General features: G+C 39.8%; 1 protein-coding gene and 1 long non-coding RNA gene across 3 annotated transcripts in view; one reads left to right on the forward strand and one right to left on the reverse strand.

The window, feature by feature from the left end:
* Positions 1–7,427, forward strand: part of LOC134297687 (uncharacterized) — a 22,516-nt gene extending 15,089 nt beyond the window's left edge. The window contains exon 3 of the long non-coding RNA XR_010004522.1: positions 7,020–7,427. This is a non-coding gene — a long non-coding RNA (uncharacterized LOC134297687). The remainder of the gene's footprint in view (positions 1–7,019) is intronic.
* lrmda (leucine rich melanocyte differentiation associated) overlaps positions 1–13,252 on the reverse strand; it is a 973,974-nt gene that overhangs the window by 217,713 nt on the left and 743,009 nt on the right. The window lies entirely within an intron of this gene.

The raw sequence follows: 13,252 nt of genomic DNA on the forward strand, positions 1-13,252 counted from the left end.
GAAGCTTGTCCTCTGATCACCCATAAGAGATTCAGAAAACATGTTAGGCAAGGGCAGCATGAGAAAGGGGCAGCAAGATAGAGGTGGTTGCATACCACTTAATTTCCCTTACATGGGCAGGCAATAATTCCCAATTCAAGGATATTAGCAAACCTTTTTAACAGGCCTCTTTTAAGGCAGCACTGCCTTCAAGGCCCTTCCACTGAAGCAAATTTAAGTCATCTTCCTTAAGGTGGCACTTTCCTGTTGATGTGGACAAGCTGCTGGGGGCAAGTAAGGAAGACTTTCTTGATCCCTCTCCATCTTGGCTGGTTGTCCAGGGGGAGATGCAATTCCATCTCAAATAAAACTAATTATTAATGCAGATCTCAGGGAAGGAAACTTTCCATCCTGTTTTTAAAAAACAGCAGTTAGGCGATTACAATCCCCCTGAAAGACTCTGCTCGCAGTTTGGGAATACTCCTGGATCTGTCTCTCCAAATGTCAGCCCAGGTAGATGCGATGGTCAGGAGTGCTTACTATCAGCTTTAGCTAATACTCCAGCCGCACCCCTTTCTAGACTTGGAGGACCTAAAGATGGTAGTGCTGGTAACCTCAAGGCTGGACTTCTGCAATGTGCTTTACATTGGGCTACCTTTGTGCCAAGTTCAGAAACTCCATTTGGTTCAAAATACAACAGCCAGACTGGTTACAGGAACATCTATTAGTGATCATATTACATCTATCACTCCAATGGCTGCCAATTAGTTTCCTGGCAAAGTACAAGATTTTGACCTTAAAGGGGCTATATGGTTTGGGTCCTGGTTACCTAAAGGATTGCCTTCTCCCGTACAACTTGCCCTAAACATTTAGGTTCTCTGGGGCATGGTTACTCCAACCAGCCAGAACCCGATTGGTGACCGCTGCCCAGAGGACCTTTTCATCAGCTGCCCCAAGACTGTGGAATGACCTGCCTTTCTGCAGGTCATTCCACAGTCTTGGGGCAGCTCTGACAGCTAAATGAGCTGTTGGAATTTTAAAAACCTCTAAAGAGCTATCTCTTCCAGCAGGCCTGCCTAGACAGTTTTTATAGGATCATGAAATTTCCTTCCATTGTCCCTCCAGGATTTCAATTATTTATCTTTAAAAAAAATCACCCCCAGATCGTTGGATGTAGTTTTAAATTAACCCTCATCTTTCCCCAGAGCCTTTGCATTGGAGATGGATCTTTCCCCAAGTCTTTGCATTGACAATCTGGGAAATGGACATTTTGGCTCCTCCCACACACAGCATCATCATTTTATTTACAAGCAGGCAACAAAAGTGGGCAATAGGGATTAACATCACACAAGGAAATTGACCATTTTTCCTGTCTCTATGCTGGTGATTTAAAAATAAGTCAATTGCTAAGCAGCTTAGGAATCGTTAGAAAAACCAACACTTTAGAAATGACAAAATACCTCACACTCACAGTTGAAGCTTGCATCATGTGAAAGGCATTGTGGGCTACCATTTCTTAAATGTGAAGAAATGCTGATTTTACTGTGTGTGTGATGGAGTCATAAGAAGCCTTGTCCTAGTGCATTGCTTATGATGTGACCCCTGTTGAAATATTGATATTGCAGATGGATATGGATGACAGCAGAAGGTGATTTCCCTCATCCTTAGTAAAGCCTTTTGGAGGGATGCCATTTTGCTGACCTCCAGCATGGGAGGTGGAGGCCAGTATAAGTGACATCCTGGTGCTTACATCAGGAATCAGGAGAGAGGGGATGGGCCTGTACTGAATTTATTTAAAGGCTGTTCTGCCTTCCTCTTTCTCTTTTTGAGTTTTGTCAACCCACCCTTCTGCCTCTTTTCACAGTGTAGTTTCTCTGGTTGTTTAGGGCTGGGTAGTACCTTACCTCCACCATTAAGGGATTTTTTGCCTATCCTATATTTACACTAAGGATTTGACAATTGCTAAGGATGGAGTATTAAATAAGCTTTCACTGACAAGTATTTGGAGAAGATAGGAGTTTGGTGGACATCTATGACACTCATTTGGTAAAGGATGGAATTATGGAACTGCCACGAGTATCATGAGATCAGGGGTGTGTGCAATTACCATTGTTGGAGCTGGTGTTAAAGCTAGAGGCCATGAGGCTTGAGGGTAGACATCCTTGGATAGCTGAACTATGAACAACTTAGATTTATGTTAGGTTTCTCTTGAGGGCTATGGTGTTTTGCCCAGGGAAAGCTGAGGAGTGAGATCTGAGACCTACTGTTTTGGCTGCTCTCACATCGGGTTGCTCCCCTTTAGTTTTTGCATATCACTATGAAACATTTATGGAGCCCCCAGGTACCGTTCTGGTGGGAAGGTAACGGCGCTCCATACAGTCATGCCGGCCACATGACCTTGGAGGTGTCTATGGACAACTCCGGCTATTCGGCTTAGAAATGGAGATGAGCACCAACCCCCAGAGTCAGACATGACTGGACTTAATGTCAGGGGAAACCTTTACCTTATGAAACATTTAAATAGATGGCAACTGTAACAATGATGTAATTCTACACATGATTATTTGAAGAAGTATTATATACAAACACATATACACACTATGCCACCATTTCTCTTTCAGAAATTTAACACAGGATATAAAAAATACTCCTCCCAGCAATTGGAAATGCATTGAGTCCCTTCTTTGTCCCCACCTACATTCTTGCCTCTCCTTCAGTGGTACCACTGGGGAGCATATGAAGTGTGCTGTTGTCTATGAAGCCATGTACAATATAAATTCTATATACAGTCCCAACAATTCAATGGCTTAGCAGGAGCTCCTCAGAATCTTGCAGAAGTTATCATCATTTATATATGGAGCCTCCGGTGGCCTAGGGGATACAAGCCTTGTGACTTGAAGGTTGGGTTGCTGACCTGAAGGCTGCCAGGTTCGAATCCCACCCGGGGAGAGCGCGGATGAGCTCCCTCTATCAGCTCTAGCTCCATGCGGGGACATGAGAGAAGCCTCCCACAGGGATGGTAAAACATCAAAACATCCGGGTGTCCCCTGGGCAACGTCCTTGCAGACGGCCAATTCTCTCACTCCAGAAGCAACTCTGGTTGCTCCTGACATGAAAAAAAAAATCATTTATATCAGTTTCTTTGCCATTCCAATGCAGACACAGATGAAATATTTAAACATTTTTTCTCTAACTGTCTGAAGACATTTTGCTTCATTGTGTATAGTGTGCCTCTTGCTGATCCTTTGTATGTTAATCACTCACATTTAGAAGTGTTGCTGTCTGATTCACAATTGGTTAAAAGTGAGAAGGACTCCCCCTCTCCTGACATTTGACATGAAGCTGAGCCAGGAAATGCAGCCGAAGCCAGTTCAGAGACAGTCGGCTCCAGTAAAAGCTGCTGCGAAATGCCTCACTGCTTTTCATAAGTGAGGACATAAGGCTCCAGAAACATCTATGAGTTCAGTCTCTTGGCCTTCCAACCAGAGGAAAGGACTTGTGAAGGTGAATGGTTTGCAGACAAAGAGGTTATAAAAGAGACAAAACCAGGATAAAAATTAAATAAAAAGTAGCTGTCTTAAACTGTAATTGCACTTCTCTGCTGAGCATGCTTTCGGATATATAAATGTGATTTACCATCAGCTTGCAACTACAAATCAGGTCTTAAGAAACACTTGTGCTATGAAATTGTTTAATCTCATCAAGCTCTGCTTTCACAGCAAGCCATAAATCACAAAGTCTTTGTTATCATAGACCTCCATGAGCGCCTCTCAGGCAGGCAATGGATCGTGGGTATATATAATCCTGACTGCACAAACAGTGTGGTCGTTGCAAGCTGAAATACTTTCATAATAGCCACTGTGCAGCTGGTGGAACACAAGCCTATGATGGATATCTCATTTCCTACAGTCGGCATCTATTTCGAGCAAATTATTACCACATAAATTTCTTGTCAACAGAAACGGCCAATTAATTAAGTTAAAAATTTACTCGTGATCACATCTACAAACCAAATAGAACTGCAAGGCAATTTTCCAGTTACTGAATATACTGCAGGTCAGTTTAATGAATAATTTTTAACTTTGTCATAAACTCAAAGACAAGCTAATATCTGGAGGAACCTGAACGGAAAGCAGCTGCTGACAGATTTACACAAAATATATTTATGTAGATTCCAGTTGCCGACATCTGGGGACAGAAATAAACTTTATACAAATTACAGAAGCATCTTTAGAGGTGTGTGTACACCACAAGAATAACTACCCAGTTTTTCCTTCACAAAGGTTGCATTTTCAATGTGGAAAATGCTCCAGAAAGAATCCTGGCTTCTTCCTGCAGAGGACAAAATAGCTATAATTAATTGCATTAAATTCTCGAGCTAGTGGTGGGTTCATTATTGAACTTCAGACCTATAATGTAGAAAATGATCTCAATTATGCTTATGCTCAAATTTACTTAACTTTCAAGCACCTAATAGGGCACTTTCCACTCATAGTTATCATGTGCAAATATCATTAGATAGCTGTTACTCTTAATAGAAGGAGAGATAACTGGGAATATTCTTGCTTCTTCAAGAGTTAACAGGAATTTGATTTTGCGCTCTATAATTGCAGCCATTTAGGCATTTCCAAGTGTGCAAAGCAGGACTAAAATTTAGAACTAGGGCCTTCTTTCAAGCCCAAATAAGTAAATTGATAAAAGCTACATCTTATTTGAGAACACTTTTTTCATTTAAATGTGAAAGCACATGCATATCTTTGTCACAATGCCATGTGATAACAAACTTAGGAGAAAGCTAATGGGATAAGGAGGCTCTCACCTCCAGGTCAATGGTTCAAATTTATCCTGGGTAGCTAGTGACAGAAAACAATTACCATCTGAAGGCCTCTCTCTCTCTCTCTCTCTCTCTCTCTCTCTCTCTCTCTCTCTCCCTCCCTCCCTCCCTCCCTCCCTCCCTCTCTCTCTTGACGTCAATTGTTGGAAAGATGGCTAAACACGAATCCTAGATATGACATAGCTGTGATGGACAGGACATTTTCAAAAGACAATAGATCTTGAATTATGCCACTTTCTTGAGAATCACTCAGATAGCATTCAAATAACGTAACATTGAAATGAGAATGCCAAAATTCTAACACCGTTGACAAAATGCTGATAGTGACAAGGGGCCATATGACAGAAGCACTACATTGGGATTGATTCTACAGTATGAAGAACTAGAGACAGAATTGAAATTTGTCAATTTTATACAGCAGAAAAACAAACGCAGGACAACTGCAGCCACATATAGTTTTCTTGTGGGTGATTTCTGCCAGAGAGAGAGAGAGAGAGAGATAGAAAGAGAAAGAGAGATTTGAACTTTTTTCATTCAAAACCAGTAGAATGAGTTTGAAAGACAAGTTTTGACTTACAAATGTGTAAGATAAAAAGCTTTATGTAAAACCATCTACAACAGGCTTGTCCAACTTGCAGCCAGTGGGCCCCGTACAGTCCAAGACATCTAGGAATTCAGCCCAACACAAAATCATAAACTTACTTAAAACATTATGAGATTTTTTGGGGTGGGGGGGGGGTGTAACTCAATAGCATGGTTACTGAGCGCAAACCTTGTAGACAGCAACAGAATGGAATAATCAAAGTATGTTACATCTGCAAATACCAGAGTATTATCTGTAATTCACATTTATTATTGCAAACAGTTCAGCCAGAAGACCTATTCGATCATTTTTAAAGATCTTTCAAATGGGACAGTGCATAATTAGGAAATCCCCAATTTTTATTTCTTTATTTATTGTTTATCTGGGGTGGAATATATCATGAAAATTATACATAAGACTTTTTTTTCTCATCAGTAATCATTAGTATTGGCATATTTTAAATGTGGCCCAAGGAAATTCTTGTTCTTCCAAAGTGGCCCAGGAAAGCCAAGAGGATGAACTACATTTAAATAATACCAATTCCCAAATATTTCATAGATTCATAGATTTCATAGATTTCATAAGATTTTGCTTTATAAACAGATATCATATGGTACAGCTGTTTTGACTATTTTCTTAGCAGTGAATATATTTGTAATTTTGTTTGTACAAAATTAAGATTGGAATGCTACATCTCATTTATCTGAGAATTACGTACCTCATTAAATTGGCTTATTGATAGGAAGACACATATAGGAATGTATTTTCGGTTTGTTATTGTGTGACTTCAAGTTATTTATGCCTGATGGAGACCCTAAAGTGAACCTATTTAGGATAGGATAAATTTGGCAGTTTGCATTTCTCTCCTTGTTTATTTCTAGTCTTATGATAAGGCCATCATTCTATTCTTTTAAATACATAACATCTGTATATATTTTGTGTCAAAAATTCCAACGAACACCTTCGTGTACACAATTTCACTTGATATACATGCTCCCTCGCTAATCTGCAGTTCGGGTTCTGCGGATTTGCTGTTTCGCGGATTTTCCCATCTGGCACTCAGTTTGAGGCACATGACCCAGCCCGCGCTTCCTCCTCAGTAGGCCCTGCCTGCGCCTCATCGCCTCAGGAACAACAAGGAAGACAGTACAATATATTAAAAGAGGAAAAGAGGGGGGGGCGGGGGACTATATTTATTGAAATAAATAGAGTGCCACTACTTTGTGGTTTTTCACTTTTCGCGGGCAGGCCTGGAACCTAACCCCCGCGAAAAGTGAGGGCACACTGTACATATTTTACAGACTTTTTCCAATATAAAGTCTTTCTGTAATATTTTTATAAACATATGAGCTTTTTATATGGTAACTATAATTATAAACACATTATATGTATTTTTTAATTTGATAAATGAGTTGCAAAATTATGTATGATTGAGTGTGAAACTGATACAAAAAGGCAATAAAATAAAATGTTGAAGGAATAATGTCATGGCTGAGTAAAGCTGATACAAAAAGACCACAAATATGCAGAGGATGACTATTTCACAAAAATCAACAATGTTAAGATACCACGTCATCCATCTTTTAAAAAATATATTTTTAACCTTTTTGTTTTATTTTTTAGGGAGGAAGCAAGAAACAGCTGTACCACCCTCTGATTCACCACTTTTTATAAAATCAATATGTGGCATCAAAATATTTGAACGATGGCATGTATGGATAGATCTTTTCCTTGACATCTCAATTAGTTCATAAGATTGATACACAAAGACCAGAACATGAACATAGTTGAAAGAAAATGCCAAATAAAACCTGAGAAAAAAATCACATAAAATCATCAGAATTCTTAAGGTTTTGTTAAAAAAAAAAAATAAGGTGACCCCGTCCCTTAGACACACAAAGGACTTCCGTCTTCCGAGAACTCTGGAGGATCACACTGCCCCATCATTAGTGGAATATGAAGCTCATCTTGTTTTTAAAAGTAATCAGAATAATGTTGTGGGGATGCCATTAAAGAAATTCAAACCAACCTAAAGCATATTGGCTAAACAAACAGCTCTTGTGATTATGGTATTTGTGGTTACTAAGGAATTCAGTGACTAGGTAATGGGGAGGGGGGAGCCTTGCATTTACTCAGGCAACATCAAAACAAAGTAGGCATCAAATATGGAGCTGAGAGTAATGATGAACAACCAAGCCCACAACCAATAGAGCAGAAGGATGTCACTGATGCAGTGAAGGTTTAAGGACAAGCTGATGATTTACTCTGTGATGGACTGACACTCCTGTAAGCAGAACACTCAAAAGCTCATTTCAAGTGCTTTAAGTTGTTCAGCCATTTCTCCTGATTTATGGCTATTTTATGGCATTGGGAAATGGACATCACGGAGGCGCCCATAGCTCTAAATGAAGTTAAGTCATGTCCTTGTTACAGAAGCCTTCTATATAATCCAGGTTTAACACAAAAAGAACAAAAATTATTTTAACAGTATTGCTGAGCATAAAGACAACCATGTGAAAAATCCACACCCCAAAACCTTAAATAATGAGGTAGGCCAGCAACTTAATCATTAATATAAAAGGTAGTTCATAAATAAATATATGTGAGGGTTTTTTTACAGGCCTTCCCATATCATTTATACTGCTGCATCCTCAAGGACAAAAAATCATCCACACCCAATGATTCCAAGGAGTTTGAATATTGTTCTTCCAAAGTGGAGATAAACCATGATACCGTGTTTCCCCGAAAATAAGACAGTGTCTTATATTAATTTTTGCTCCCAAAGATGTGCTAGGTCTTATTTTCAGGGGATGTCTAATTTTTCCATGAAAAAGAATTCACATTTATTGTTGAACAAAAAAATGAACATTTATTATACACTGTACAGTAGTTGTCATCACAAACCAGCATAACTAGACAAACTGAATCCTTTCAAGAATTTCTTGTTACTACCAATATTTCCATGTACGTATTTCTATGGTACGTACATTTACCGATCCTGCATGCTCTGGTGTTCTGTTTGGCAGGCATGCTTCCAAACAATAACTTTGCTAGGTCTTACTTTCGGGGGAGGCCTTATATTTAGCAATTCAGCAAAACCTCTACTAGGTCTTATTTTCTGGGGATGTCTTATTTTCGGGGAAACAGGGTATGCAAAAAAAGAGGAAGCAATGTTGCAGAGATAACAGTGCTTCTGGAAACTGTATGTATCGAAATCAGCAGCAGACCAGAGGAATCCAGCTCAGAAATACTGCCCACTCACCTTACTGTGTGAACCACAAAAAGGCTTGAGAGGTTTTTTTGTGTGTGTGTCAGGAGCAACCGGAGTTGCTTCTGGAGTGAGAGAATTGGCTGTCTGCAAGGACGTTGCCCAGGGGACGCCTGGATGTGTTGATGTTTTACCATCCTTGTGGGAGGCTTCTCTCATGTCCCCGCATGGAGCTGGAGCTGAAAGAGGGAGCTCATCCGCGTTCTCCTCGGGTGGGATTTGAACCTGGCAGCTTTCAGGTCAGCAACCCAACCTTCAAGTCATGAGGCTTTTATCCCCTAGGCCACTGGAGGCTTGAGAGTGGGGATGCTATAGAGCACCTTCTAGTTCGTCAATCTCTCTCTATAGTAGTGGTTCCCAACCTTTTGGGCCTCCAAGTGTTTTGGACTTCAGCTCCCACAGTTCCTAAATGATGACTGGCATTTCTGGGAGCTGAAGTCCAAAACACCTAGAGGCCCAAAGGTTGGGAACCACTGCTATAGAGAGATATTGGCAAACTAGAAGGTGTCCAGAGGAGGGTGACTATAGGTCTGGAGACCATGTCCTATGAGGAGTAGCTTAAAGAGCTGGGAATCTTTAATCTACAGAAAAGAAGATTGAAAGGAGACATGATCATCACCCTGTTCAAATATTTGAAAAGGTTGTCATAAGGAAAAGGGAGCAGACTTGTTTTCTGCTGCCCTGGAGACAAAGACTCGGTGCAATGGGTTCAAATTACAGCAAAGGAGATTCCACTTTAACATTCAGAACTTCCTGACTGTGAGAGCGGTTCAACAGAGGAACTTTCTGCTCCGGAATGTGGCAGAAACTCCTTTCTTGAAGATTTTTTAAACATATGCTGGATGGTCATCTGTCAAGGGTACTTTGATTGTATTTTTCCTGCATGGCAGGGGTTTATTTATTTATTTATTTACAGTATTTATATTCTGTCCTCACCCCGAAGGGGACTCAGGGCGGATCACATTGCACATATAAGGCAAACATTCAATGCCATAACATAGAACCGACACAGAGACAGATGCAGGCACAGACTGGCCTCAAACTCATGACCTCTTGGTCAGAGTGATTTGTTGCAGCTGGCTGCTAACCAGCCTGCACCACAACCCGGCCTGTGGCATTGGACTGATTGGCCCATGTGATCTTTTCTAACTCTATTATTCTATGATTCTGTATGAACATGGGAGATCCTGATCAAGATATCAGGGGCAAGAGGGTGACATTTGTAAGACTGTGCAATGAATGAAGGGGTACAGGGGGTGCACAACCCTGGACTATATTCCTGAATGCATTGTATGTATACAATTTGTGTTTTGGACATTTCACCAAAAATATCATAAAGAGTTGTGTACATATAAAACTTTGACATATACACAGTGTTTTTAATAGAACATTATTTCTACATTTTTTCCTGATTTTAGATACAATGGCTCCAGGGTTAAATGCAGCCTGTATCATTTTTTATTTTTATACATGGCTGAATATTAATCATACTAACAGTCATATTTATGTTCCCATCTCCTAAAAAGAATGAGAAAAGATTTTTTTTTAGATACGAGCAGCTTTATATCTACTCATCTCTTCTTGTCAAGCAGTCTACCTTCTTAACTGCAGACACTACAGAACTGAAGGTGTGTGTTATGATAGTCCAAAGATTACAGAAAAACTGAAATGACAAATCATGTGTTTCTTTTCTTTGCATCTATGCTCATAAGTGAAAAGTGGTCAGAAGTAACAAATGTAAACTGCAATGGGCATGTCATGTATGTTGGAGAAATCGTGCACTCTAATCTAAGCAAGTGGGATATTTGGAGATTGCATGGTCTCAGGATTTGACCTATACATGTAAGGTTTTTTCTGGGATTCCAGATTTAAGATGTAAAACGAATAACAACAATCAAGGACTTTTTAAATTTTGTATGGCCTTTCACTTTCTGTTAACCAACCCTACAGCTCTACCAATGTGGAACAAAACATAACTATGCTCCTGTGGTGAACTTTCTAGCACTTCACCACTTTCTTACCTGCTGATTTCAGGAGATGCCTCCTATGCTATCATCTTGCCTTGATATGCCAGGTGAGAACTTGTGACTGCTGTATTCTGCCCCTCTGAGTAGTAGGTGCTGGATTTATGCCACACTACCTAGTAAATCTAGTCTATACAGCTATGATGCAGTGTGTAAGATTGTTTGGGCTTTCAGTGAAAAGGGCTTTCAGTACATGTGGCTTGCTTCATTTGCTGAAATCCTCATATCCTCTCTTCTGCACAGTTATGAATGTGCATTATCTTTTGCCTCTGACCACACCAATTTATTCAAGGACATCTTTCTCCTACCTATGATCCTTTTATTTAAAAAAGATAATATGCAAAATAATTCAAGGACTTTAAAAGCTTAAAGAATGTTTCTCCCCACTTCCCAACTATTACTTTATCTGTAACTAATGATGCAATGCTTGGCTTTAGAAGATATTAAACAGATTCTCAACTTTTTTAAAAAAAAACACTCCATGGGCACAAGGCCTAGGCATCAACACACACACATATCCATGTACACTTCTTTTGAAAGCCGTGAACACTGGGGGGGAAAAAGTGCAGCTGCCTCAAGTGACATAGAGGATAACTGTCATTGGAATTAATAGGATTTGAATGTTTCAAAATTGCCAAAAAGATTCCTTCACTTTTTGAAGGGTGTCTGATTCCTGCTGTGAATCAGACTAAGTGCCTGACTATTTGATGGAAATGTTGAGGATGTTCGAATATATGGTTGACTAACAACTCATTTAAATGCATGGATTGGAAATGGTATCCAAAAAATATTTTTAAAATCCTGGTGGAGCTGCAAACACAGGTTGTGTGAGGAGTTGATTTCTTTCTTTCCTGTTTCAATGTCTTTAGCTATCCCCATATTCCCAGAACACCAGGCAACTGCCATTTCTCCATGGCTAAGAAAAATAAGCCATTATGGAAAAGGTCTGTGTTTCAAATTTTACCTATTCCTTGGATAAAATGGCTTCAAGCAAGCCTCTCTATCTTAACCATATCTGTAATATTATGCTAATATTGGCCTACCTTATAGGGCTGTCAACTTTTTGAAATAATGGCGTGAGATGGTTGGAGCAGTTTAGATGCAATACAAATGCCAATGATTGTTATCCTTCTTCCACACTGCCAGAAACAGACTAATGAAACCTAGTATATAATCTAAGTTTTCCTGTATAAGATCCATGGGAATGAAGAGGAGATGCAAATCAATACTGAAAAAGCCAAAGCTGATATTAAGAATTATTTTTAAAAATAATGAAAATAAGAACACCACATATAATGATGCTTTCATATAAAACTGACTGTGACCATATTTAGAACATTGTGTACAATTTAGGATATCTCATATGAAAAAAGATTTTTCAGAAATAGGAATAGTTCACATAAAGGACAACTTGAACTATCAAGAGACCAAAGTATCTTTCCTATGAAAAATAGTAAAGCAAAATCAGATGATTAAAGAGGACAAGAACAACGTTGAACAAATAATGGATCACATTTATAATTACCTTGGAAAAATACAACTTGGGACATCTTCCATAAATTGATTGGGAAAAGGAAATGACAAGTTCGCATAATCCACATCTAACTCATGGAACTCACTTCCAGAGTTTGGTAACACAGCTCACAGCTGAATTTAATTTAATTAGCACTAAAAAGACCCACAAGAAATACTTCTATCAGCACGTGAGAGCCATAGAATCCTAGGCATATTCTCATGGAAAGGTATGATATGCAATTAATAAGCAAACAAACTGCCATGTTCAAAACAGTATACATCCAAGTGCAAGATGATGAGAACAAAGGACAGAGCTTACATCCCATGGCTCTCTTTTCTGCCCTTGGAAATAGAATATTAAATAGGATGGATCAGAGAGTGTTGCTTATGTCCTCCTGAAAGTCTTCCAAACATCTAAATGATCTGCAGCTGGAAAAGTCTTTGAATGAATTGTATACTTGCAAAATTCTGGAAAAGATGCCACTGTTTTCTCCCTGAACAATTAATCTTTATCACAGTAAGTCAAGTCGTGCAGGAAATCTCTTCTGATGTTGGTTCCTAGGAGGGTTTCTTACATAGATGGACACTGCCACTTGGATAAAAAAGGCACTCTTATGACCTCATCCTATGATGGGCTGCAAGCATCCTAGGACACTTGCAGCACAGCTGATAGATGGAGCCCCACGCCACCCATCACATGATGCAGGCTGACCTCTGGTGGAGCTCCATTGGTGAACTGGGGTGCAAGCATCCTAGAATGCTTGGCCCAGACCACAGGAGGCTTCCCATGTTCCATAAAGAATCACAGGGCCAGTGCAAGGGGAAGCCATACAGCAACACTACCCCACATGTGATGGGTAAACATCACTGCTGGCGAGGCAGTGTGCGGGGTGCCGGGATTGCCCGGCTGCCCCACCGATTCACCATGATCCAAGGGACTTCAGTAATGTGTCAAAGTCCTTAGTGTTACAAGAGTGCTAGTAGAATCCAAGGAGCCTGACACAGAGAGGGAAGATTATTACAGGTGTCTGGTTCACACTAGAGAGCCA

Source organism: Anolis carolinensis, chromosome 3 (genome assembly GCF_035594765.1).
Source record: "Anolis carolinensis isolate JA03-04 chromosome 3, rAnoCar3.1.pri, whole genome shotgun sequence".
In the NCBI taxonomy this organism is placed as follows: Eukaryota; Metazoa; Chordata; class Lepidosauria; order Squamata; family Dactyloidae; genus Anolis; species Anolis carolinensis.